Genomic DNA, 23,855 nt, shown 5'->3' on the forward strand with positions numbered 1-23,855 from the left:
CCTGCCGGCGGTTGTGGGAAATGCATGCCCCAATTCTAGACTCCTATCGAAGCGGTGATTGAGGCTGAAGGTGGCTACATTGGATAGATATCAGCTTTACTACATAATCAAGTTACCTGAATTGAATTTTTCAATAAGAGTTTTAAAATGAAGTTGTACAGATGTTTTCTTTTTACGAGATAATTATATCTTCCATTGCATATATATATATACATATATATATATATATATATATATATATATATATATATATATATATATGTAAAGAAAATGACAATATAAAAAATGTTGATAAATAAATTGCTGTACTTACATTTAACAATTTACAGCTAAAAATAAAACATTCACCTTGTTTTGAAAAATAATTTTTTTTTTATAAATACTTTGAAAAAAAAATAAATATTGAAAAAAATTAAACAAAACATTTACATTTAGTCACTATACGGTAAGAAAGTAAATAAAATAAAAATACGACAGCAAAGAAAATATACAGTAGGAGAAAGTTCTTGAAGTCAGTGGAGTGGAGATGCTTTGCAAAATAGTTTAGGTCCTTGCTGAGTTCAAAGCAGCATCGAAATAAGAAAAAAACAAATAAACAGAAATTCCTCTGTGAGAAATACAGTCGCTGTCCAGTTTAACTGGTGATTCAATGAAACGTATTGAAGTTAGTGTTAGAAATTTTTGCATTTTTTTTTAGGATATTAAATCTGGAATGAGAATATAGTTAATGGATATTACTTCATTTTTTTTCGGTGACAAAAAAGGATAAAAACGACAATTAATATAAGGATGTAGTTTTTGATATCAAGTTTCTCATGTTCAGAGTGAAAATACGTTGATCCTTGGTTAATATATATATATATATATATATATATATATATATATATATATATATATATATATATATATATATACAGATAGATAGATAGATAGATAAATGCTAAATGTTTTAAGTCTCCTCTTGAAAATTGATCTTATTCTCTTCCTTTAACTCCCCATGTATGTATATATATATATATATATATATATATATATATATATATATATATATGTGTGGGTGTGTGTGTATGTGTGTGTGTGTGTGTGTGTGTGTGTGTGTGTGTGTGTGTGTGTGTGTGTGTGTGTGTGTGTGTGGGGAGAGAGAGAGATTAAGAGAGAGAGAAGATATATATAAAAAACTGTTTTTAGAACACGTTTAAAATGCAAAATATTTTATTAAAAGGAAGGCGATTCAATTTCTTTCTTTTTATGTATTTTTTTTAAGTTGAAATATTTTTTATATATTTCGAACTGTAACAGATTCATCTTGCCTATTTTTTTCTTTGCAAGTAAAATCTGAGGCTGCTGTTGCTCATTGTTGCTGTTACTGTTGTTGTTGTTGTTGTTGTTGTTGTTGTTGTTGTTGTTGTTGTTGTTGTTATTGTTGTTATTGTTGTTGTTGTTGGTGGTGGTGGTGGTGGTTAAAACGCAAGTGTTGTAACTGTCTAGTGAGCTTTTATAGCACGTGTTCGCTGAAAGGCTTTATCCGTTTATTCAATGTTTATAAATTCTTAATATGCTTCCAAAAGCTTTAATACTAATTCTTATACTTTTATAAGACCTCCATCATCTTCGAATTCATCCAGTATTGTTTTATCTCCTCTCTCTTTCCGTCTATTTGGTGTGATGCTAGTCGATGTTGACACTACAATTTTGGGGGGAAGGGGGCGTACTAACAATTTTGCAGTTTCAAAAGTTTTCGCACAAATCATTACTAATGTTAATTTACTGAAAATAATATATATTCCTGGCAATCTGAGTGACATTAAGTATCCCCATATTTGCAACACTCTCTCTTCTTTTGATAGTCATTACGCATTAGTTTGCATTATCGCAACAGGTGTGCAGCGTTGATTTCCTGGTGGCAATAACTATTGGCATTAATTGACAGTATTATTTTTTTTTTTTTTTTTTACATTTTCACCCCAAACAAGGCACATTGCCACTTTGGTGTAGAGGGCTACTATCAGGGGCAACAGCTACTAGGGATTTTGGCAACAAGATGTCGGTTCGGGTTAGGGTTGAACTTCTGCATGTCAGTACAGTTGGGAAAGCAAGGACCTGGAATGGAATTCCAAATCTAGCGGTTCTGGGGAAGAAACTACCGGAGTAGAAAGCTTTTTTTCCATCTAGGAATATCTACTGTGTGGGGTGGGATTTAGCTGCTTGTCGGGTTTGTCGAGGGTGTTTACGTCGTGGGGGTACAAGTGCTTGCAGTTCGTCAGAGCATTCACCATTAAAATACTTGTAGAACAGGCAGAGGGATGTAACATATCGTCGAGGGGGCAGAGGCTTAAGCTTAGGCACAGTTCAGGACCTATGAGGTTGGCAACTCTTTTTTGAACCTTGTCTAGGAGCGGGGGACTAGTAGCAGATGCACCGACCCAAATATGACAACAATACTCAATACATGGGCGAATGGTGGCCTTATAGAGGTACAGGATACTTTCGAGTGTTAGTAGTCTTCTGGCACGGTAGAGAGAGCCTACCTATTTATCTACAGAAGTTTAAATGTAATGTAAAAAGACATCTCGCTGCTCAGCCTTCCACAGTCTCCTGTTAGATATGTTCCTTAATAGAAATCCAAGCCTTGTTTACGGTGAAAATAAGTATGTAAAAGCAAACACTCTGTAGAACAGCCGCTTGACGCGCGAAACATTTATTACACTTTGAATCGTCGACCTTCTGGGTTCGAATCTGAATAATACTCTTTGCATCTGTCACTCCGCTTCCGAAGTTTATGGCTATGAATTGAGTTACAACAAGCTTAAAGAGAGATATATGATCAACTTTCACCTCAGAACGAATACTGCATCTCCATATGTGTCGGCATGCCTTTCAAAGAGGAATCTTTCTCTAGCGGGAAGCGGGGGTAAGAGGGATTATTCCGCGCTAATGCGTTAATAGGAATGTAAATTGGCGTCTTCTATTCGGATGTGCTGTGCCTTATCTACGCATTAAACGTCGAAATTCCGAGATAAGGAAGGAAAAGGGCCTGGAATTTGATTGACTATAAATCGAGTTAGAAGGGCCGATGCTTAACGAGCAACCCGACGGCTGGCAACGTAGAGCAGATCTATAAAACAAGTGTATGGTAATTAAAAGTTCATCTTTACCTGTTTGTTTGTTTGTTTGTTTGTTTGTTTACTTGTTTACTTGTGCGGTTGTTTACTTGTGCGGTTGTTTTTTTTTGTTTGTTTGTTTGTGCGTGGGTTGTTTGTGCGTTTATTTGTTTGTTTGTTTGCTTGTGTGCTTGTTTGTTTGTTTGTGTGCTTGTTTGTTTGTTGTTTTTTTTTTTTGTTTTTGTGTTCTTGCTTGTTTGTTTGTTTGTTTTTTATTGTTTGTTTGGTTTTTTTTATTGTTTGTTTGATTGTTCGTTCGCTTGTTTACTAGTGCGTTTTTTTGTGCGTGGGTTGTTTGTGCGTTTATTTGTTTGTTTGCTTGCTTGTATGCTTGTTTGTTTGTTTTTGTGCTTGTTTGTTTGTTTTATTGTCTGTTTTTGCTTGCTTGCTTGCTTACTTGTTTGCTTGCTTGTTTGTTTCTTTGTTCGTTCATTTGTTTATGTGTTTGCTTGTGCGTTATTTTTGTTTTGTTTGTTTGTGCGTTTGTCATGCGCCCTCCCATCTTAAAAATAAGCAGTGTCGGGCAGATGGTCTTCCACTATGAAGCTTAAAATCGCATGTCAATTCGCGTTTTAATTTTATTTATTTATTTTTTATTATTCACCCCACCCCGCAATAACCCTTATCCCTGAGTGGCCTCCGGGCCTTGATAAGTGGTGACCCCCATATAAAAAAAATATATATATATTTATATATATATATATATATATATCATATATATATATACTAGCATGAAAATCCGACGTTGCCCGAGATTGAATGAATGTTCCACCCTCTCTAACTTGTATTGTAATCGGAATCGGCGAAACAGCTCATTTTTAATCAAATCGATTGGCTAGTTAGGGGTTTCATCTCCCAGTGTTCGATGAGAAAACTCCACATGCCTCCCCACAGTGACTTATTGGAGAATCTACTGTTGATTTTTTCAGATTATCTGTAAATAATGGCTTCACTTGAATTAAAAGAAAAAATTCAAGTATCATGGTTCAATTGTGCTTTAAAAAGAAATATTAATTTCGAATGCTACCCTGTCTTCTAAAAGAATATACAGTCGATTTTATATGTTGAACCTTTCTGCTTGTGCGGTGATAAAACTTCTCAAATGCACTTATGATTTTAGGTTGTATAAACGTGTTAACTTTGGTTAAAATCGGACATTTTCGATTATCGATTTTTCGATTTAAAAAAAACTACGTAAAAACACTCCCAGACACATCAAGTATCTTCCTGTGAAATTAAAAAAAAATCGGTCCAGCTGTTTCCGTGTCCATAGAAAATTAACTCACACATACATACAAAGTTCCTTCTTTATCATAGGCTGTTCCTTTAAGAACTCGATTCTTATTGTTGAACACTTTACGTCGAAATGAAATACGTCGATTACTTAAGCTTACGTGCACAGATCGTATTGTTAAAATCACTCTCGGCCTTCTTGAATGACATTTACGGTTTATATAAATGTTAATTTCAACTGCATTCCCGCTGCTGTTAATGGTGGCCGAGCAGTTTGTTCATTACTAATCGAGACATAAATGACTCCGTGGGTCCAGAACTGGGAGCATGCCTTTTCCACAAGCACCGGCGGGGGCTCGGCGAATACTGGGCGGATGGCAGCAATCAGGCTGGCTTTGGTGTTGTTCGAGGTGATGTTGGTAATGTTCTGGACATATGATTAAACGAAATAGTCAAGCGGGTTTAGGTTGGGGGAGAGGAGGGGCAATGAGAGAAGGGTACAAAATAGTAACACTCCTTCTGAGGCAAAACTTGGATCTCTTTGGACTTGTGGGCCCGCGCCGAGTCCTGCTGCCACACCCAGGGTCTGCCAACAACCACCTGATTGCACCAGGGGATCATCGCACTCTTCAGCACATTCAGGTACACTTTGGTGTTAATTTTTAAGCCGACTTCGAAGATGTGAGGTGGCATGATATGGCCCTCACTTAAACCACACAAAAGACTATAACCGTGGGTTGTCCGATGCGTTGAGCTGTGCCCTCAGGCGTTGAACCGTCCGGATTTTCATTTTGAGGATGTTGACAAAAACAAAAAAAAACAACCACAAAAAAACAAAAAACAAAACAAAACAAAAAAGAACACGTAAATTTTCAAGTCTTATAAAATTCTTTGCTGTTATTGAAAAAAAAAAAAATTACGTACTGAGTTTGAACCTCCAGACCACGTCATGCGACGAAAAAAAAAAAACATACGCTATCAATTTACCCACAGTAGAATTTTTATGACCCGTTGTTCTATCATTGTTGCTAAGCGACGACATGGAAAATGGCTTTACCGATGAAAGATAAATTCAATAACAGTTTCGATTATCGATAATTATCGGGGGTATTCTGAGACAAAACTTAAGATCCCTCCCAGACTTATACACTAAAGTTCTGTAAATTTTAAAGAAAATCTGCTCAGCCGTTACGGAGTCTATAAGGTACGAACTCACACACACAGAGACAAAGTTACATTATAAATTTCGTATATATTATTATAGAGTCAATTTTCTAACGATTCTTCTCTACAATTATAAAATGTAACTTTGTATGTGTGTGAGTTCGTTCCTTATAGACTCCGTAACGGCTGAACAGATTTTCTTTAAAGTTTACAGAACTTTAGTGCATAAATTAAAATAGCAACCCTCTATCTCTCTCCCTTTGATAGGAAATAATAATACAATAATTAATACATAAAAACTGAACTGATACTCATCATCATTATACAAAATACAAACTTCCAGATTTTAAAAGAAAGGCGAAGTTATATTCCTTCGTTAGAAGTCTGAAGACAACAAACATACCAAATATATAAAATTCCATATACTCGTATCTACTGAAAACATACCATTTATTCTTAACTATACTTACAGAATACGCCATAACTTACATATTTTCCAGTTATAATTTACTGTCGTTGTAAATACTCAGAGTTTGGGCACCAAATTTTAATTCCTAATATCAAGTTAACAATACTTTAACATGTTATCCTATTCCTAAAATAACATATTAACTACATCTAAGCGATACATTAACCCCTTTCTCGAACTAATCCTGTTGCAAATTTAATTGCTTCCACTGCATCATTTCCTACTTATCCCATAAACAATGGAAATGAAAATGAAATAGTAATGTCCTTTTTAATCACTTCGAGGAGTGTAACTTTTCAGTAGATATATAACCGTACTAAATAAGCGAGGATATAGGCTCTGTCCATCGCCCGGATTTCATACTACTTCTTTGCCTATTAGCCACGCATAGAGGTGCTATCAAAGGGACTCGACAGAATCACCCAGTGGTCGACCTTGTTTCCTGACTAGGGTAATGAACGCCGTTTTTCCCTGCTCCCGCCACTTCTCATCCCCCTAAACTGGACACAGTGGGGGTGCTTCAGTACCATATATGTCGGTACAGTTGGACTGGGCTGACTTTGCTTAATGGATTGAGGGTACCGTATTGACAGTTCCTGGCTGCTGTTTCCGACTGATGGTACAAGAGCCCTAACTCTTTGGTAGCGCTTAGAGCGGCTGTTCAATCAACAGTCGTATAATATTGGGATGTTTGTAGTGCCATGTTGCGCATGAAAAGGGACCCTGCACTCATCCTCGGTGGGCTTTCCTGAGGCAACAATCCTGTAGGTAAAGACAGCTAATGATCTACTTGTATTGCATGTCTGATGCACAACCACTTGTTCAGTACCCTTCACTCACCCTAAAACTTCCAAATTAAATAAAATGAAATGGCAGTTCAATCAAAAATTACGTTTAAACCAGGACCAAACTAAAAAAAAAAAAAAAAAAAAACAGCCCCTCTCTTGAGGCTTGCATTTACGAATATCCGCGGGTTTAGAACTAACTTAGATGACGTTGAATCATTTCTCCTAGTAAATACCCTGGATATCTTAGCATTAAATGAAACTAACCTACACTCCTCCATTTCCTCTACCCATTTTAACATGTCTGGTTATTCCCACTCTGTCGGGCTTGGAGTCTATATTCATAACATCCTCTCCCTGACTAGAGAAATAAAACTAGAATCAGACGACCAGGCATTTATGTGCTTCAGACCAAACATGCAAGATAATATTAGCTACTTTTATTTTCTCTACCGCTCTCCCTCAACCAAAGACTGTACCCTAATAAACAAAGTCTCTGACAGCATAGATATAGCGCTATCCCTCGATACTAGCGCACAAGTACATGTATTTGGTGACTTCAGTGTCCACCACAGTAACTGGCTTAGGTTCTGTAACTACAAAGACGCAACTGGTAGCACAACACATAGCTTCTCTACATCTCATTCCCTATCACAGAGTCCTGGATATGACCTTAAACTATATCCGATGGTGAGGCCCAAGCTTGCGAACTTTGGGGAGTGTGGAATCACACCTTAATTGCCATTGCTCCCAGGTCCACTCTGACCCGGAGTCGTAATACCGGTCAGTGTCCCAACTATGGGTTGAATAGTAACTGACTTGAAAAATAAAAACAAATATATTCTGTTAAAAACTTTTTCTTCAAAATCATTGGATTCGACATTAAATAACCTAAAAGGGGTTGATATATCGTAAAACAAAAAAAAACAACCAACCCTATCACAGACGGTTACATTTCCGACATGTTTCCCACATCATCAGGATCAACATGCCTCACTTCTGGATGTATTTATGACCACAGTTCCCGATGATTGTACAACGAATGCCCACAGCCCACTCGAGAATGCTGATCATGCTGTGATAATGGTAGAAATCGCCCTAAATTCTCGACCCAAAACTGAAGACCCACTATTCAAAACAACGAGGTATTATAGGAAGGCTGACTGGGAAGCCATCAGAAATCTCATCAGAGATGCCCCATCGGAAAATATATTTTCTCTTTCAGCTGAACAGTGCGCAAATGACCACTGAGTGGTTCAAAACTGCAATCGAAGCACATGTTCCCACATGGAAATTATATAGCAAGCCACACTCTCCCCAATGGTTTACTTCTACTTAGCAACTGCCATTGCTCAAAGGCAGCATCCGTACCGCAGATTCAACCGACATAAGTCCAGTTCAAGCAGACAGAAGAATATAGAAGCTAGAAATAATTGTAAGAGAGAAATAGCGATAGCTAAGACAGAATACACTGAAACCACCAGAAAATGCATCGAAGCAAACAAATTAGGAACCCATGACTTTTGGAAAATCTACAACAGTGTAGTAAATAATGGGCAGTCAACGATCCCCCCACTATCAAACAATCATGAGGTTATTTGCACGGCAACCGAGAAGGCTAACCTGCTTGCAAGTCGGTTTGCCTCTAACTCCACATTGAACCCGGCACACCACTCCCTCCCTGATTTTCCTTTGCGGATAGACACCACACTAGATGATTTGAAAATCACCCCTTCTCAAGTACACGGTATCATAAAAAATCTAGACACCTCAAAAGCATGTGAACCCGATCTCATCCCGGTTGTGCTATTAAAAAATGCTCCGCTGAGGTTGCTCCAGTTCTCTCCAAACTTTACAGTAAATGCCTCAACGAATCTTGCTTTCCTGACTGCTGGAAAACCGCTTCTGTGGTACCAGTTTTCAAGAATTCTGGCGAAACAACTGACCCATTAAATTATCGCCCACTTAGCTTTCTCCCGCTTTTCGCCAAAATATTTGAGTCCTTAATTAATCGAGCTCTAGTCCATCACCTTACAGCTGCTAAAGTCCTGACCGACAATCAATATTGATTTAGGCAAACCCATTCCACAGCAGATATCCTAACTAATCTCTGAACGTATATACTGTTCACTGGACAAAACAGGGGAGGGTAGAGCGGTGGCCCTCGATATATCTAATGCTTTTGACAGGGTATTGCCTGATGGTCTTCTAAGAAAAATTAGATCATATGGTACCATTGGAAGAGTACATAATGTAATTAAATCCTTTTTAAGTAATAGAAAAATCCAGGTTTTTCTCGACGGTCGTACATCTAAACAATATGATATAAATACGGGATTACCTCAGGGGTCTATCCTTGGACCTTTATTATTCTTGATATTAATAAATGACCTCCCTGATAAAAAAAAAAAGATGGAGGAATGTGTTAAAATAATGATACAGTTCTTGCAGAATCAACAGATCCAACAAAAAGAACAGCAAGCGCTACACGCAGAAAGAGACGAAAGACAAAATGAACGACTCATAAAATGCCTAAAAAGGCAGGAAGAAAGATTCGCGTAGATGCAACTTGAATAGAAAGAACTGTTAGAAAGATTAACAGCTAATTCTATACAAGAAAGTAATACAACCTTCTCCAACACAACAATTGTTAACAGCATAGATGTGTTCACATACCTACTGGAAGAGGATAAAACTTTTGATACATACTTCAAGAGGTATGAAGATATTTTCGAAACAGACTGCGAAAACTGGCCAAATGGAAAGAAAGTAAGTTTATTACTTCGAAAGCTTAGTACCAGTGAACATTGCAAATTTGTTGATTTCATATTGCCAAGGAGAATGAATCAGTTAGATTTCGCTGATACCGTAAAGCTTCTTAAGGAGTTATTCGGACCGAACATGTCTCTTTTCCACAAGAGATTGTCATGTATGAATCTTAAGAAAACTGATGAGCAGGACTACCTGACATACGTGTCAGTAGTAAACAAAAACTGCGACAACTTCAAATTATCTGAACTCATGGTGAATGATTTCAAATGCTTAATCTTTGCACAGAGTCTAGTATCCACAAAAAATTCAGAGATCTGAAGACGCGTTCTCTTAAAATTAGAGACAGAACAAGACCTGACATTGCAGAAATTAGCAGAAGATTGGCAAAGGCCAGGATCACTAAAAAAAGATTCCAGGGATATAGAAGAAGCAGGAGTGGCGTACATTAGGAAGATTAAAAAACCCTTCAGAAACGCAGGACAAAGAAATTTTCATTCTAGTCAAAATTCAAAAAAATACTCAAATTATAAATACTCAAATTATAATAACTACAGAAAACGAAATTACAATAATAATCAAAGGAATTATAAAAAGACAGTATCAGGTAATAATTGCAGAAGATGTGATGAAAAACATTTGCATAAGGATTGTCCTTACAAAAATATCAGGTGCTACAATTGCGATAAAGTTGGACATAAGAGTGTTTGCTGCTGAACAAAAAATAGAGTACACCAAATGAGAACAAACGACAAAGGGAAAAATAATTTACGAAAATATGTATCAGTAAATATTTTCGACAAACAAGTGAAATTTCAGCTTGACTCTGGATTGGATTTGTCGTTAATAAACGTCAACACTTGGAAAAAGCTGGGTAAACCGACTCTTCAAAATTCAAGAAAGGTGCACGAACAGTTACAAGAGACGAAATAAAATTCGGAGAGGTCATCCTGCCCATTAATTTAAATGGCACGACAAAGAAATTGAAAATCTTCGTAATTAAAGAAAGCAAGAACTTATTGGGAATTGACTGGATTGAAAAATTCAATCTTTGGGATAAACCAATGAACGCTTTTTGTAGAAGAATAACCAGTTGCTCCCCAACATCAGAAAATATTAAAAATGATCTAAAAAAAAAGAAATTCTCAAAAATATTTACTACTGGACTGGGAAGATGCAATAAATTTAAGGCTTCGTTCGAGCTAAAAAATAAAAAAAGAAAAAAAGGATGCAACACCGATGTTTAAGAAAAAATGGAACGTACCGTTCGCCGGTTTAGACAAAATAAATAGCGAGCTAGATAGACTCGAAAAAACAGGCATCTTATCGAAAATCGAAACTAGCGTCTGGGCAGCCCCTACGGTGTACATAAAAAAAATTCGGAACAAATTCGAGTCTGTTCAGACTTTTCTGCGGGCCTAAACGATGAATTAAAAGACCAGCACTACCCTTTACCAAGCCCTGAGGAGATATTTGCCAGACTAAATGGTGGCAAAAATCTTTCAAAAATAGATTTGTCTGACGCCTATTTACAAATTCCGATGGAAGAAGAATGCTCAAAGATATTATGCATTAACAGGCGGAAAGGGTTGTTCAAATACAACCGTCTACCCTTCGGGATCAAAGTCGCACTGGCGATTTTCTAACAAGCAATGGATACAATGCTGAACGGAATAGATTGTGCTTGTGCATACCTGGATGACATAATCATCAGGAGCGCGTCCATAAGTGAACACCAAGAGCATTTAAAAGAAGTATTCACATGAATAAACGAATAGGGATTCAAGGTGAAAGAAAACAAATGCCAATTTTGTTTAGACGAAATCAAATATTTAGGGCAAATAATAAATAATGACGGTCGACGCCCAGACCCGGAAAGATCGACAGCAATTAAAAACATGCCGGCACCACATAACGTGACGACTCTACAGAGCTTCTACTACCAAGTATTTATCAAAGGAATGCACACCATGGATATGGACAAAAGAATGTCAACACGCATTTAAGAAATTTAAAAAGACGCTGACGTCTGATCTATTTTAAACCTATTACGACCCAAAATTAGAAATAAGTGTTGCGAGTGACGCGAGCTCGTATGTATAGGAGCATGTATACAGCATATTCTGCCAGATGGATCGAAGAAACCTATAGCTCACGCCTCAAGGACACTACTTCCGGCAGAAAAGGCTTACTCTCAAATAGAAAAAGAGGGGTTAAGCATTATTTTCGCGGTGACGAAATTCCACCGTTACCTGTACGGGAGACACTTTATACTGGAAACAGATCACAAGCTGCTAGTGACAATCTTCGGCTCAAAAAAGGGCTTGTCAGTATATACGGCAAATCGCCTACTCCGTTGGGGTACGATCTTACTAAATTATGACTTTCAAATAAAACATCTGGGTTCGGAAAAAAATAGGTTATGCGGATGGCCTGTCTAAGCTTATATCGAAAATGGAGGAAACCCTTGAAGAGTCAGTAATTGCAGCTATACGTTCCAATTATGAGGAAAACACATAGTGGCGAATATAATAAAAGAATTACCAGTCACGTAAACCGATATAAAAAGGGAGGCTGAAAATGACGATGTCATCACAGACATAAAGAAAAAATAAGGGAAAATGATGAAAAAATGCAAAGCATATTTTCCGTATGAAATGATGTTTTATTATATAGTGAAAGAGTTGTTATCCCGAAAACCTTGCAGAAAAAGATCTTACGTGATTTTCATACAGGATACCCGGGTATAAATAGGATGAAGGCACTTATGCGGAGTTACGTTTACTGGCGTAACATGGATGTGGATATTGCACTAACAGTAAACAAGTGTAAAGGTTGTGCGTTAGCCGCAAAGGCACCACCGATAGCCCATAAACCTTGGAAAACAACTGACCATCCATAGTCACGCATTCATATAGACTTTGTTGGACCTACCGAAGGACAATAATACCTAATCGTAGTAGATAGTTTTCCAGATGGCCTGAAGTAAAGCGTTTCAAGAACCCGACGACAAATAATACAATAAGTTTTCTGCATGAAATATTTACACGTTTTGGTGTGCCAGACATTATAGTCACAGATAACGGAACACAATTTACATCAAGTGATTTCAAGGACTTTTGTGACACTTTTCAGGTAAAACATATAACTACACCACCGTTCCACCGTAGATCAAATGGATTAGCGGAAAGGTTCGTAGACACGATAAGCGTGCACTTAGAAAATCAATAGGGACCCCGACGGATAAAGCATTACAATAATTCCTGCAAATATACAGGATAACTAAGAACCCAAATACACCGTCGAAATTATCGCCAGCAGAATTAATATTTGCTAGAAAAATAAAATCACCATTTGATAAATTAATACCAAAGCAATCAATCGTCCATCAAACTACGCACACATCACGTAAAAGGTTTAAACCTGGTGATTGTGTATATTTTAAATGTATGAAAAATAATATTTCATATTGGGAGTTTGGTACGGCAGGTAAACGTATCGGCGAGTTGGTCTACATGATAAAAAGGATACACAAAAGACATCAAAATCAATTGAGAAAACGTCATATAAAAGACAACGAACATGACAAACCTGATGAAAAGGAAGATCCAATTGATATATTATACGAAGCGTTTGATATCGAACCACCACAAACCATGGCCGAGCCGAGAAGATCGGGAAGGAAAAGAAAGTTTACAGAACCAATTAATTATAATGAACCCCAAGAGAATAAGATATTGAAATCTACACGACTTCAAATCTTGCGAGAAGGTTGTTGTGAAAACGCCCACTAATTAACAACAGTCGCGATTTTTTTAATGGAGGGAATCGAAAATATGTACAATTTTAAATAAAATAAAATTACGTTGCGTTCCATTATCTGTTGGGAAAAACATTTTTAAATTGGGGAAAGCGATTAAAACAAAGCAACGAAATATTACTCGAATATCCTTAGATACTAATCACGCTCAAGTCCAAAGGGTATTCACTCTGCTTACAGGGAGAAGGCATTATGTTGGATATTTTAAATGTAATACTCTGAATCTCAATAAGTTGTTTTCTTATTCTTTCAACGAAACTATATAGTTTGATAAATTGTATTGTTAATGTGTATGTCATTTGCTGGTTTGACATTAAAAAAGTAAAATGTTCACTATCAACCAATTTATATTAATAAAATAATTAACAGAATTAGAAAGCAACTTATTGAGATTCAGAGTATTACGTTAAAAGGTACGTAATTTGACCCGAATTCTTGTGAATTCCCGTCAAACGTGGATCAAGCGAGACCGGCAATCATTGGTGTCAGCCTGTTGTATATTGGTTTATATTGGAGGAGATGATATATTAAAACGTGTCATGTGTTATCTAGTGGATGTAAGATATTGTTCTTTTAACAGACAGATAATAAACGTATAAATCGTATGTGTGTTGTTTAGCTAGGAGACATGATATTGACGTGTAAACCGAGTCATATTGTATCAGACTTATCACACGGGATATTTTTACAGTTCATATGTAAGAAGAAGAATATATGCTTCATACCTTTTGTTTTCTTGAAGAGTTCTTCTGTATCTTCCCGCTGCTCCGTGACGAACCATATAGCGGGTAGCACCATCCAATTGAGACAGCTGTTCTTATTTGTGAAACCATTAAAAAACTTTATATTTTTATAATATAAATTTATTACAGTTGTCTCAAATGGTTTTCACAGGATCTGCAGTTTGTCTACATTTTCTATTCTTACAGGTCGCTCCCTAGCTGTCTGTCCACCCCTGCCTAGACGTCTGTCCGCTCTGGTAGTCAATCCTCAACTCTCTGAATCCCTCCAAACCTAACTACAGCACGTGTTCTCTTATGTCACCTAATTACGTGTCTCAGACCAACCTAATGTCCACAGCTAGTTATTTGTTTATTCAAAACCCCAAAATAATGTTTACATATATTTTCTATTTTCACATTCCTTTTGCGATTCACACGTCAATCATTTCTTCCGCAATTTAATTGTTTATTCTTCTAATCATAATAACTGATCCAGCGACCATCCGTCGCTCAAATCAATTAATAATAATGCAATAACAATAATAATAATGTTTTGACCATTGACCCCGCTTGCCACAGTTAACAGATACTACGCTATGATCACAACCTAAAGGGTCATAACATTACAAGCCGAGCGTTGTTCAAATATTGAAACACTAGCCCGACTGTTTATTTTATGTATTTAATTCTTTTTTCTGTTATGTTTTTAGTGATGTTTAAGGTGATATTAAGAGGGGGCGGTGACTTTTATTTTCTGATTTGTTACTTTTTAAAAAATTTTGTAATTCAGTTTCTGGGATTTTGATTAGACAGTGAAAAAGCGCTTTCTAAATGGAAACAGACGACATTCGAATTGGAAGAAAGCTGACAAACAAATATATTTTCAAACTCGCCAATCTAAAAAAATGACAGGCAAGGAAATAAATCCATGCATGTTAGAAAAAGAAATAAAAACGCTGAAGCAAACAATCTCATTGTCAGGAGAAATTGTTGTCCCAAAAAATGAGGTGCAACAATTGTAAAGACAAATGTTTACTTAAAAAAAGATCGTGTTTAAAAGATGGTTTCTCTTGGAGATGTACAAATGGACAGTGCAGACAATGGACACACAGGATCGTTTTTTTTTTTTTTCGCGATTCAAGTTGGAGATTTCAGCAATAGTAAAAAATCATTTATTTATGGGCGTTCGAAATGGCAACCCTAAAAAATATTTCCTCTACCCCATCTCCTCCGTCTTTGCCGTCGATGGCTGTTCAATAGTCGACCGAAGTAAAAGATTCCTAAGGAAATATCCTCATCTCAAGAAAGTTCTTCCGCCGGCAATTAACGACCGAAAAAAAAAGTCTCAAGTTTTCTTTAAAAAAAAAACGGTTTTTAAATTTCTGTGGACACCCCCCCCCCCAAAAAAAAAAAGCTTGACTGAACAAAAAGTCTTTAAAATAAGAAAAAAACACGGTTACAAAAAAGAAAATAAAAAACTTGTAATTACACCTAACAATTATACAGTTAAAAAAATCTTTTCTTGAAGAAAAAAACAAAACTTTCTGTTGATAAATATTTTGCAAAATAAAAAATTAAAATTAAATACTAAAATAAAATAAACATTTGTATTTTTCAAGGTAGGTTTCTTTTTTTTTGTTTTGTTTTTTTTGTTATTTTTGATTATCTGTATTTTTCCGGTTTGTTGTTGTTGTTGTTGTTGTTGTTGTTTTATTAGTTTGTGTCTGTTACGACGCTCGGCTGATGCCGATGATTGCCGGTTTCGCCCGATCCATGCTTGACGGGAGTTCACGAGAATTCGAGTCAAATTATGCCAGAGTACCCATAAAAAATATCCAATATAATGTCTTTCCATTACTCCGTTAAATGCTTTATTTACAATGGTGAAATGTGATGAGTTTGAAGTGAAAGAATTTTACCAATTTCATAAAAGAATGGTTGAATTATTTGTGTCAATTTATTGAAATATTGTAAATATTCCATCTAACTTCAAATATATTAAGGCACTATACATGGTATCTAAAATTAAAACTTAAACTAAGTTTTAAATTCTTTCAGAAGAGGAAATCCAGTCATGAAAAGACTGAAAAAACAAATCAAGCGATCAACTTAAAATTTCTACACTAAACAAATTTAATTGATTTTTCAGTAAATGGAGTTTATGTGCCGCCATTAACAATAGGCATTTCTGATAAATAATTACAAATATTATAATTAACTGCTGAAAAACTTGACTTGTCGGATTTCCCTTCACATTCACAAAGGATGGAACGAGCAGTCAAGTTGGTAACAGATGTTTCTCAATCAGTGTATAGCTTTAAAGCAAGGCACCAGCATATTTTTTTTTATATTCAATTTTCACCCCAAACAAGGCACAGTGCCACTTTGAAGCAGGGGGCTACTATCAGAGACTTAATTAGCGGGGTCATTATGAAGGGAGATGAGTAGAAAGATGTTTGTTCACATTACACTTGAACTTCTGCATATCGTTGCAGTTGGGAAAGCAGAATCCCGGAAGGGAGTTCCAAAGACCCGCAGTTCTGGGGAAGAAACTATTGGAGTAAAAGGTTTTCTTGCACCTAGGAATCTCTACTGTAAAGGGATGAGACTTAGTAGCTTGTCGGGTTTGACGGGTGTAGTTACGTCGGGGAGGTACAAGTGTTTGCAGTTCGTCAGAGCATTCACCATTGAAGTATTTGTAGAACAGGCAGAGGGATGCAACATCTCGTCGATGGGACAGGGGTTGAAGCCTAGATGACAGTTCAGGACCTATCAGGTTGGCGACTCTCTTTTGAACCCTGTCCAGGGGCGAGAGACAAGAAGCAGATGCACCAGCCCAGATGTGACAACAGTACTCCATACATGGGCGAATGGTTGCCTTATAGAGGTATAGAATACTGTCAGGCGTAAGTAGTTTTCTAGCACGGTAGAGGGAGCCAACCTTCCTTGCAGCAGCCTTGGCAATGCTCTCAATGTATCTATTCCAGTTCATATTCCCTGTAAACGTTAGGCTGAGGAGTTTAAAAGAAGTACTTTGAGGTAATGTGTTCTTGGCCATTACTATTGGTCAAAAGTTTTGTGCCGACAATTAAGACCGACATTTTTATCAAAGGACTGATAGACGGAATAATATGACTCCATATATTAAAAATTATAAAAAGATTAATTGTTTTGTATTTTTTTGTTTTTGTATTTTTTTGTTTTTGTATTTTTTATTCATACAAGAAAAAGTATATTCAATTATTATCAATTGATTATTAGCAAAGTCGACGAAAGTAAAATTTTACTCGTTACTATTTCCTGTTAATTTCAATGTTATGTGACCAGTAGTTTAAGAGTTTATCGGTTAAATATTTACACAGATATACATGTGCATACATCTACTGCTTTATGTATGTATATATATATATATATATGTATAAGGAATGAAAAAATATACCAGCGGTGGTTGACGTTATGTTTAAAGAAAAAATAGAAAAAACCGAATGAAATTATTAAAAAATCAACGTTTCGTCCCTGTTTCAGAGGACATCTTCAGGATAATTGAAATAAAAATGTGATAAAAGAAAAAGTCATAGATCGTGCGAAAAAAGACAGTTTTTTAAAATCCAACCCATGTCGGGAAAGGACGAATATGTGTTTTCTCAAGACGAGAGTCATTCATTTTTTTCGCACGATCTATGACTTTTTCTTTTATCACATTTTTATTTCAATTATCCTGAAGATGTCCTCTGAAACAGGGACGAAACGTTGATTTTTTAATAATTTCATTCGGTTTTTTCTATTTTTTCTTTAAACATATATATATATATATATATATATATATATATATATATATATATATATATATATATATATATTAGGGCTCTTAATTCTGGTTAGTAAAAGAAAAAAGATTCATTTTAAAATTTTACTGATGTCGCTAAATTTTTAGGTGATTGGTCTAAAGTAAGATATAAAACAATAAAAAGGGATGTCAAAATTTAATACACAATAAACTGTAGTATCACACATAATTAGTAAATCTCTGGGCGTGGGCTTCGTTCGTAGAGCAATGGCTACCGATATATCAAAGGCTTTTGATAGAATATGGCATGAAGGTCAACTTCACAAGATTTCCAGCTACAAAATAGCTGGAAATATCCTCTCAACTATCAAATATTTTCTGCATGACAAGTTCATAAAAAGAAATCATAGTATCAACGGTGGTGTTCCTCAGATTCCATCCTGAGCCCGACTCTCTTCTTGATCTTAATCAATGATCTTCCAAATCATATTCTTAGATCATTCGTAGAAATTTATACAGACGATACTACCATCTATGGAAACACTTCAAATGCCGGAGATCTTTCTACTCCTCTTTCTTCTGACATTGAGCACATGGTGCAATGAGGAAAAGGGTGGATGGTTTATTTTAATGCATCGAAAACCAAGCCTCTCTCTGTTCATCACAACGCTCTAATTCCCACCTGGCCTCAATTTAAATGAATGACTCTCGTCCTGAGAAAACACAGTGTTTTGATAAGCTTCTGAGACTGACCTTCCCCCCTGAAATGGAACACATACGTCAAATCCGTTAGCAAGGTCGTCAGAAAAATGGTTGGATCCTTTTACCGCTCCAGAAGATATCTCAATCCCGATGTAATCCTCTGTTTGTATAAGAGACAAAAACCTCCAAAATGGAGTACTGTTGCTATATATTGGGGAGTAGCTGCTCAGAGTAACCTTTCCTCCCTGGATAGGGTACAAAGCCAACTCCGAAATATAATATCATAGAAGAGACGTTGCGAGCCTATCACTGCTCTATTGTTATTTTCATGACAGGTGCTCGACTGAGTTTCAATCTGTGGGTCCCCATCTGTAAGGCATTCGTGGCAAACACACATCTTCCTACAACCATTATTAGCAATTTCTCTTATTCTCTCTGTGCATAAAGTTTATTCTCCAGAACTGTTCGTCTGTAGAACACAATACCGCATAGCTGCGTCTCAGTTGACTGTAATATTGTCGTTTTCAAGTCCCATGTAAACAAGTTTGTTTTGTAACCGCCCTGAATTAACATCCAATTTCCACCGTTACCGGCTATCACGATACCTATTAACCCTCATCCGTGAGTAGCCTCTAAGCATTGAAAGTGGTGATTATATGGTAAAAAATAAATAAATGCTACCAAAGGTAAAATAGCTTACTCTTCTACCTACTTGGATAAGTTCTTTTATCTTTTAACTCATTTTAAAGCGCTTTTACTTAAAAACAAGGATAGTATAAGCCTGTCGAGTTAGAACGAAAAACAAAATAGTGGTTTCTTTCGAGTCTCGATAATCGCTCAAAAATCGAATATAAAACAAAATATTAATAAAATATTGCATTTGCACATTATTAGTGACATTTATTAGTGACTAGTATTTGGTTTAATTTTCGAATTTGAGCGATTATCGAGACGAAGGGGGACCGATATTTTGTTTTTCGTTCTAACTCGACAGGCTTTATAATACTTTCATTTTTTTAAGTAAAAATACGCTTGGAAATTAGTAAAATCACAAATAATGCATCCAGGTAAGTAAAAATGCAACTAATCTTGCTTTTGGTAACGTGTATTTGTTGTATATTTATTTTTACAGCCATATTTTTTATACTATTCTAACTTTACACTACTTTTATTTTTAGGTAAAAGAAACACATTAAAATAAGTTTTAAAAAAACAAAAAAAATCCAGATAAGTAGAACGAGTAACTTATTTTGTCTTTGGTAACATTTTAATCCATATTTTTTTTAACTTGCTATTCTGGAAAATCGCCGTTTTACGTTATAACTTAAGAGAGTTGATATTTGTTTTTATTCAGACAAAAATATGTTAATTATCTTTGAAATGTTCAAACATAAAAATGTTCAAACATAAAAAATGTTCAAATATTAAAAACAATGTTCAAATATAAAAAATGTTCAAACATAAAAAAATGTTCAAATATAAAAAATGTTAAAATATACAAAATGTTAAAATATAAAATATGTTCAAATATAAAAAATGTTTAAACATAAAAAATGTTAAAATATACAAAATGTTAAAATATAAAAATGTTCAAACATAAAAAATGTTCAAATATAAAAAATGTTCAAATATAAAAAATGTTCAAACATAAAAAAATGTTCAAACATAAAAAATGTTAAAATATACAAAATGTTAAAATATAAAATATGTTCAAATATAAAAAATGTTTAAACATAAAAAATGTTAAAATATACAAAATGTTAAAATATAAAATATGTTCAAATATAAAAAATGTTTAAACATAAAAAATGTTCAAATATAAAAAATGTTCAAGCATAAAAATGTTCAAACATAAAAAATGTTTAAACATAAAAAATGTTCAAACATAAAAAATGTTCAAGCATAAAAAATGTTTAAACATAAAAAATGTTTAAACATAAAAAATGTTCAAACATAAAACATATTCAAATATAAAAAATGTTCAAACATAAAAAAGTTTAAACATAAAAAAAATGTTCAAATATAAAATATGTTAAATCATAAAAAATGTTCAAACATAAAAAAAATGTTTAAACATAAAAAATGTTAAAATATACAAAATGTTAAAATATAAAATATGTTCAAATATAAAAAATGTTTAAACATAAAAAATGTTAAAATATACAAAATGTTAAAATATAAAATATGTTCAAATATAAAAATGTTTAAACATAAAAAATGTTCAAATATAAAAAATGTTCAAGCATAAAAAATGTTCAAACATAAAAAATGTTTAAACAAAAAAATGTTCAAACATAAAAAATGTTCAAGCATAAAAAATGTTTAAACATAAAAAATGTTTAAACATAAAAAATGTTCAAACATAAAACATGTTCAAATATAAAAAATGTTCAAACATAAAAAAGTTTAAACATAAAAAAAATGTTCAAATATAAAATATGTTAAATCATAAAAAATGTTCAAACATAAAAAATCTTCAAGCATAAAAATGTTCAAACATAAAAATGTTCAAACATAAAATATGTCCAAACATAAAATATAGTCAAACATAAAAAATGTTCAAACATAAAAATGTTTAAACATAAAAATGTTCAAACATAAAAAATGTTCAAACAAAAAAATGTTCAAACATAAAAATGTTCAAACAAAAAAATGTTCAAACATAAAAAATGTTCAAACATAAAAAATGTTTAAACATAAAAAATGTTCAAACATAAAAATGTTTAAACATAAAAAATGTTCAAACATAAAAAATGTTCAAACAAAAAAAATGTTCAAACAAAAAATGCTCAAACATAAAAAATGTTCAAATATAAAAATGTTCAAACATAAAAAATGTTCAAACATAAAAAATGTTCAAACATAAAAATGTTCAAATATTAGGTTGGTGCAAAAATAATGTCGTTTTTACCGTTCAACTTCAAAAGATCATACCTCCTTTCATAATAACCTTTATTAATCAGAATAAGAACCATTTGAATCAACAAATTTTTGGCCAACGAGAAACAAGTTTATTCATCCCATTAGCATAGAAATCCGGAGTTCTGGAAGTGATGAAGTCATTGAAGGCAGATTCGGCATCATCTCCGGGATTTTTTTTCGCGCAGGAAGTTGTCGAGATGCCTGAAAAAGTGATAATCGTAGGGCGAGAGGTCCGGTGAATATGGTGGATGAGGCAGAGTCTCGTTGCCAAATTCGTTCAGCTTCTGCAGGGCCAGTTGAACAACATACAGGCGAGTGTTGTCATGAGGAGACTTGGTTCCTTCATATTGACCAATCTCGGGATCATACGTTTGAGTTTCTGGTGCATTTCGTCAATTTGTCGGCAGTACGTCTCCACCGTAATCTTTTCGCCCGTATCCAAGAAGTTGAGACCGGCCGCAGACCACGAGACAGTCACCATAATCAATTTTTGGTGCAATTTCGGCTTCATGAAGTGTTGTGGAGCTTCTCTGGTATTCAACCACTGTGCCTAACGTCGTTGGTTGTTGTAAAGGATCCACTTCTCATCACATGTCACAATCCGCTCAAGAAATTGGGGGGGGCGAAGAAGGAGCGTAGATGACACCTTAAAACGACGATTATTTCTTTTATCGTTCAATTCATGTGGCACCCATTTATCCAACTTTTTTTATTTCCCTATTTGCTATTAATGGCGAACGACTGTTCATTGGTTGACGTCAACGGCAACTTCTCGTGTGATTTTGCGATGATTGGCTTCAATTAAGGCTTTCAAATGTTCGTTATAAACCGTAGTCGGTCGGCCGCGACCGTCTTCATCTTCGAGGCTCTCGTGACCAATTCTTGAACCACCGTTGTGCCACACGTTTGTTAATGGTTCCTGGGTTAAACGCATCATTGATATCACGAGTTGTCTCGGCAGCTTTTCGGCCTAGTTTGAACTGGAACGAGAAAATCGTGCGGATTTGAATTTTGTCCATGCTGTCTAAAAGCCTGCAAAAACAATAAATAAAGAGTTTAAGAACGGTAACAAATAACACGATTCGATAGAGCGAAACGCGATTCAAAATGATATTTAACATTACTATATATATATATATATATATATATATATATATATATCAATAAATTACTTCAGAAATCATATATAAATGCAACATATGTGAGAAAACGATATTGTTTTTGCACCAACCTAATATGACGGAAATTCTCTCTCTCTCTCTCTCTCTCTCTCTCTCTCTCTCTCTCTCTCTCTCTCTCGGAAATTTATTTTGCTTTAACTACGTATTTGCATAAAAAAACAATTTAATATTGCATGCATATGGCAAGTACAGGTCATAATTCTAGTAACGTAAGGTCCGACTTTTTTCTGTAGTAAAAAAAGTAACAGCTAGAAATGAAGGCATAAAAAAAACTGACCCAGTGGACAATTACAAGTGCTGATTAGTCACATGAGCGCTGGACAGCGACGCCGGCAATCGGGCGATGACCAGGTGTGGTGTTTGCGGAATTCATCGAAACCAACGATGTGATAAAGCACACCATTTAAGTGGTCAGTAATTGTGTGAATGAAATAAATGGCGAGAGGTTAATGCGATTAAATTTAGCCGCTAAGTCCGTAAAAAAGAACAGTAAAACAATCTTTATACAAAAACCAAAATTAAATGGACATGGCGGAGAAAAAGGTCACGAAATGATGGGTTAAAAAGAAAACGAAAAAATTAAACAGTGTTTTGTATTTTCTATAATCCGCCATTTATTCTGTTTATGCACTCTTTAAAAAAGAAACTCCAAGAGTGTCAACGCTAAGGGTCATTTGATACAATTTTCTTTCGCTTAAGCACATATTGTAAGTCAAAGGTTGACGTACATTGTTCGAAATATAAAGTTTTAAAAAATGGAGGGAAGTACGAGAGCTGTGGGAGGTCCGCTCGCCTACTGGAATCGTCGACACGAGTTTCATATCAGGCCTGGTCCATAATGGTTACTTTTGGGTAAATATTTTTAGGAAATGTCTGAATTCCCACATTTCGTTGTGCCATTCAAACACTACATTTCATCGGACATCTGTTTGCTTACCTCCCCACAAAAGTAGACTTAAATACAAGGGTGTATTTTAAAATGAGAAACTCCAGCTCTGCAAAAAATACGTACTGTAGAGAAGGACAAGAATTTAAAAGGTGCATTTCTCCTTCGCTGACCAAAGATGAAAAAATATGGTTTCGTATCAGTGTAATGAAGCCATTAAAAAAATATGGTTTCGTATCAGTGTAATGGAGCCA

At 34.9% G+C, this 23,855-nt stretch overlaps 1 pseudogene; it reads right to left on the reverse strand.

The window, feature by feature from the left end:
• Positions 1-21,567: 21,567 nt before the first annotated feature.
• LOC145292345 (histone-lysine N-methyltransferase SETMAR pseudogene) lies at positions 21,568-22,553 on the reverse strand (annotated as a pseudogene).
• Between the last annotated feature and the right edge of the window lie 1,302 nt (positions 22,554-23,855).

This window comes from Euprymna scolopes, chromosome 13 (assembly GCF_053919585.1).
Source record: "Euprymna scolopes isolate OS-2025 chromosome 13, ASM5391958v1, whole genome shotgun sequence".
Lineage (NCBI taxonomy): Eukaryota > Metazoa > Mollusca > Cephalopoda > Sepiida > Sepiolidae > Euprymna > Euprymna scolopes.